Source organism: Pteropus medius, unplaced genomic scaffold, assembly GCF_902729225.1.
Source record: "Pteropus medius unplaced genomic scaffold, Ma_sr-lr_union100, whole genome shotgun sequence".
Taxonomy (NCBI): Eukaryota; Metazoa; Chordata; class Mammalia; order Chiroptera; family Pteropodidae; genus Pteropus; species Pteropus medius.
In genome coordinates this window covers 1,852,970-1,858,515 of record NW_024351648.1, presented here as the reverse complement: position 1 = coordinate 1,858,515, position 5,546 = coordinate 1,852,970, and the positions used below count along the sequence as shown (strand labels likewise).

The window sequence follows — 5,546 nt, the reverse complement described above, 5'->3', positions numbered from 1 at the left end:
TGTGTGTGTACACTTAATAGATGGGGTATGGAGAAGGAGTTTTGATTTTGGGTGATTAGCAGTCAAAGATATTTATATAACGTATTCAGCAGGATATATGTCCTATATCTACAAACTGGCAGAAATATTTTTTAGCTGCTTCCAACCAGTTAGTACTGATTCATCGGTGATATAAAATTAAAAAATAGCCTTATTGTTTAAAAACCTATAAAAAGGAAGGATCATTCATTGTAAAGATGAGAGACAGAGAAAAAATAACTCATCTGTAGTACAGATTTATTAATAGTCATTCACTGATTTTCAGTGGAACACTCTTTATGTGACCTTGACTTTATGAAGGAGTCCTTAAGGTGCATTTGGAAGACAGATAATGAGTTTGGGGAATAGCCTTACTTACATCAAGCTAATCTTTAACAGCTTGGAAAGGAACTGGCATAAAGTTTTCCAATTTGAGTGACAGAGGCATGGTAAGATGAAACCATTTAAAACGTCCTTTTAATATGAAGACTTTACGGTACGTGACAATGTTTTTATAAGCATGCTTCGTGGAGCAGTGGCACATAAAATAAATACGAAATATAGAAAACTATAGCGCTTTAATACTATTCTTGAGGGTCAAATGAATTGCTAGTTAAGAGAAGAAAGACTTCTACTGTCCCCGCCTCTGAGTGGCACTTTGTATCTGGGTTAATAAAAGCAAGTCAGATGTCCCCAGGGGGATAAAAGTGTTTCATTCACGTTGGCTGTCTCCTTTAAAGGGAGGGACAATCTGAAGGGAGGGATGTTGAGTGGCATGTCATTGTCCAGACTGCACATGCCACATTGTCAGGACTTCTATGGAGAGAAATCGGCCCGAACCTTCTGACCCTTCGTGAGCGCAGGACTCCGTGTCTGTGCGGCGTGTGAGAGAGGCTGGGGGGCCTCAGAAACGGGGATGAAGAGAAAACTAATTGAGAAGTATCTTTCTAATGAGACAGCTCATATGTGCCCATGTGCAGATTCCCAAGCTCGCATTTTTCTCCTTTGGTGAAAATGTGGGTTTCCTTCTTTAGCATAAGAGTGGCCGCGACATTTGTGTCCCCCTCGGCCTCTCTGGGAGACTTGCGACACACTCCAGGCTGACACAGGCTATGGATTTCAAAGCTCTGAATGTGTTCCCTTAGCTAAGCTCTCTATTCGCGTTGCTCCTGATAACCCGAAGTATTTTAGTTTGTCGACTGGTTTTGTTTTGCTTCCCCCCGCAACCCTCCCCCGCCGCCCCGCTTTCCTCAACGTTCTCGGATTATTTCCCTCTTGTCTTCAGTCCTTAGAAATTGAGGATTTCATCAAAAATATCTCAAGCTCAAAGGTCATGACGCAGGTGCAAATCAGGACGTTTCAGCGCTTTCTGAGAATCCACTGTCCCCAGCAATAAGGCCTATCCAAAACTCGCCCGAGATGTTTAAATACTTTCTTGCTATTTCAGCATTTAGCCAACATTTTTTTTTCTGGCATAAAATCATTTCTTTACCTTGATAAGACCCAAATGGATATCTGCGGATATTACCGAATCTAAAAAGTCCCATTACTGAGTTATCGGCAGCTGGTGAGACGTGGATGTCGATGTGAGGAAGGCAGCAGCGCCCCCTTCTCTCCTCGGGAAATTCAGTCTCGGGAGAAGAAGGGCTGGGACTCAGTGACGCGACTGAGCTTTTTTCCCCTTTAAGCAGCAAGCGACAATTCATCTGCAAATACACCTTTCTTTGCTCTGTTGTCAATAGAAAAGTTGTTTTGCTAATGGTCATTTCTCTATAAGTCCTTGACCTGCTTGTGAACACATTTCGGCAGGAAAACCCTGGGCCGCGCGGCCTCGGGACTTTGCGTCAACAACAAGAGATAAAGTGACCACGACTTAACCTGACGTGGCCTGGAGTGCCCTCTGCTGCCCCTTCGCCAAGAGCTTCCCTAATCTCTCTGCTGAGGGGACAGACTGTCTGTAGGGCCGGCCATTTCTGCGGGGACAGACTGTCTGTAGGGCCGGCCATTTCTGCGGGGACAGACTGTCTGGAGGGCCGGCCATTTCTGCGGGGACAGACTGTCTGTAGGGCCGGCCATTTCTGCGGGGACAGACTGTCTGGAGGGCCGGCCATTTCTGCGGCTTGACCTGCGCTGCTACGAGGTTCCTGCCCTCACTCTGTTTTCCATAATTTTCTACGTCCCTGCCGGGGAGCCATTTTAAACCATCTTTCCATGAACCGGGACTGGGGCGGTTCCACGGGCTGATAAAAGTTGGTCGATTTTATGATTCTAAAAGAATTGGTACGAGAGTGAGAAACAGAGCGTCAAGTTGACCGACCAGTGTCACATACGTGCCATGTCTGCCCACTCTCTCGCCAAGACATTCTGACTGACAAGAAGACAAACTTTAAAAAACGCCAAATGTTAAAATCATTGTGTGTGTGTGTGTATGTGTGTAATGAGTTATGTTTAGCCCTAGGCAGAATAATTTTCTCTCTCATTTCCATTCCTCTGTGTATCTGCCCCCTGCAGTGAAACTCGTGAAAACAGGGTCCCTTCCTGGATTTCTCTCGGTTTTCTTTCTTCATGCTCTTTTCCTGTCTGTTTTCCTTTCTTTTCTTCTTTCGAGCCACCCCACCCTGTTTTTTCTTTCTTTTTTTTTCTTTTTTCTTTTTGTTAACTCCACACAGTACAGAACGGCTGAAATATTCCTGAAAAGTTCGGTTTCTAGTTGCGTTCTATGAGGTCCTCTTGCCGGCGAGTGTCTCGGGTTCGAGTCTCTGCAGCCCCCTCGAGGGTTCTCTCTCCTCTTCGCGTTTTCACAGACCGGGTCCCTCCTTCCTCCCCACTGTCCTTTTCAACTGCGACTCTCCTAGTGTCTCTCATCGTTGCCGAAGTATTCTTTCTTACCTGAGTTTTGCCACGGATTTAGTCTGTTCAACACTAAGTGTACACCAAGTTATCAAGTATTTTTGACGGGTGCTTGGTAGCGATAGAAAAATAATGCCCAGGTTCTGTCTTTGAGAGACGTTCCAGTTTTAATAGATCTAAAGTGACAAGCTCATTCATGAATGGAGTGCTTGATAAAGAATTTGTACCTCAAATAGATTAAAAGGATGCATTCTGTGTGATTATTGTTTTGTTTTTAAAATTAAATTGATAAACTCATTCATTCATTATAGTAATTTAACTGGAGATTGTCTGTTGTGGTTTTATGTTTATGCTTCATGTTTCAAGTACAATTCTTAAAGTTATGGCATGAGTAAAATCTTTTGGTATAATTTCAGTGGCTAAGGTCATTGTTCTTTAAATGTGAATGCTCAGAATTTCAATGTGATCTCAAATAAGAATTTTGCTTCATATGGGGCACATGTTTTACGTTTTATATTTCCCTAAGGTGATTTAGTCCTTGTTCGAGGCATAAGTAAATCAAGGTGGAAGGCCAAAAAGTGCTCTTTTGAATCTGTTAACATGAGTAACTGGAATACTGATTCTTTAAATACGAGTTTTTCACATTTGTGATGTAGACCTTTGATACCATAATTGACATCTCTCCTTTGTGAGGGGAATATAATTGGTAAAGACTTTTTATAAAATATAGCCAAAATCATGCAGAAAAATGAACTAAAAAAAAAAAAGATATGCAGTTCGATGATTTATCACAAAATGAACATCCATATAATCCTCATCCATGTCAAGAAACAGAATATGATCAGCATCCACAAAGCTGCCCCCTCTCAATTCCTACTTCCTATAGCTCTTTCCCTAAGTAATCGTTAGCCTGGCATTGATGTAATCACTTCCTCGTTCCCTTCTACCACCTACGCATGCATCCTAAACACCATGCCTCAATGTATTTTTCCACATTACATAAATGGAATCAAACAGCATCTATTCTTTTGTGTCAGATTTCTTTTATCAACATTATCTTTGTGTGACTTATTCCTGTGTGTATGTAGCTGTGGCTTCTTCATTGTTATTACCGAACAGTATTCTATTGTATTAATATATCACAATGGACTCACCATTGATACATATTTAAGTGGTTTCCAGATGCTTTGCATGCCTCTGTTGAGATGTTCATACAATTTTTCTCTTTCATTTCATTACTTTAAATATTAAGCCTACCTTGAATACCTGAATTAACCCAAATTAGTTGTCACGGATAATCATGCTCACGTTTTGCTGCCTTCTATTTTCTATCATTTTTAGCATTTATGTACTGTAATTTTACTTTCTTGCAGTCAGATTTTTGGGAATGAGGTTATAGTGTCCTCAAAAGAAAGAGTTGGAGTCTATGGCCGTGCTACCCTGAACAAGCCTGATCCAGTCTGATCTTGGAAGCTAAACAGGGTCGGGCCTCGTTAGTACTTGGATGGGAGACCACCTAGGAAGACCAGGTGCTGTAGGCGTAAAAAAATAAGGGATTATTAGCTGACAAGGTTCTTGCAATCTGTGAGGTCAACCAAGTGTTCCCTCGCCTAAAAAAAAAAAAGAAAAGAGTTGGAGAATAAGTTTCTCTTTTACTTCTCTGAAAAGAGTGAAGAACTGGAAAAAACTTTCCTAAAATTTTGATAGAATTCAACAGTGAAGCCATTTGGACCTTGGCCTGTATTTCTTTCTTAATTTCTTAATTTCTCCCCCTCGCTCTGCCCCCAGGCTAAAACAGTTGAAAAAAGCCATTTTGGACAATTGATCTACATAACTGGTGCATCAACAGTTCTCTGAAACACATCTGAAAAGACAATACATTTCTTGCTGGTATCCAAATCTAGCTCTTTATATACACACGTGACTGGTGCTTTCATTTTGCAAGGAAAAAAGATATTTCTACACATGGAATTAGACATAAAAAGATCATTTTCAGATGAAGAAGCATGATCTTATTTAACACGTCCACACGTACGTGTATTTACACACATTCGCGTTGAAGTTACAGGTAACATGCAGGCCTTTAAGCGCAGCTGTGTTTGTACTTGAAGTGAGAAGAGCAAACATACCGTTAGCTGTTCCACTGTGTGACGACATGGTCTTAGCATGACTCATGGTGAAATATGACAGCCTGCACGAACACTAGATAGTCACATAAAGTAATACGTAAAGGACACTTTTCTGTAATTGGTCCCAGGGCAAAGGGCTGATTGCTTATATAAAAGCCTCCAGATATGCATTTGGTCTGACTTCTAATTAGTGAAGCAAAAAAGAGCTGAACTTTGGAAATTGTGATGAGTCCATGATCGTTTTTCCTTTAAGGAAATAATCACTTTGCCCTTGAACTCCAAAAGGCCCTGAAATCAACTGATTCTCCTCTTAAACTCCTTAATAAGCATGGGGATTAAAGGCAAGCAGTGTAGAATGGTTCATATTAGATAAAAATGATAATGGACAACAGAAATTCACCTATGAATAAGCAAGTTCCTCTCACTGAGGTTTTTTTTTTTTTTCCACAAGATATCGTGATTCTCCTGTTGCAAAACCACGCATAATGCAGTTCAATGATAAGACCACTAGAGAGAGAGAGAGAAGTGGAATGCAGAGTTCTACCTAAG

General features: G+C 41.1%; 1 pseudogene; it reads left to right on the top strand.

The window, feature by feature from the left end:
• Positions 1–4,290: 4,290 nt before the first annotated feature.
• On the top strand, positions 4,291–4,409 carry LOC120587383 (uncharacterized; annotated as a pseudogene).
• The last annotated feature ends 1,137 nt before the right edge of the window (positions 4,410–5,546 follow it).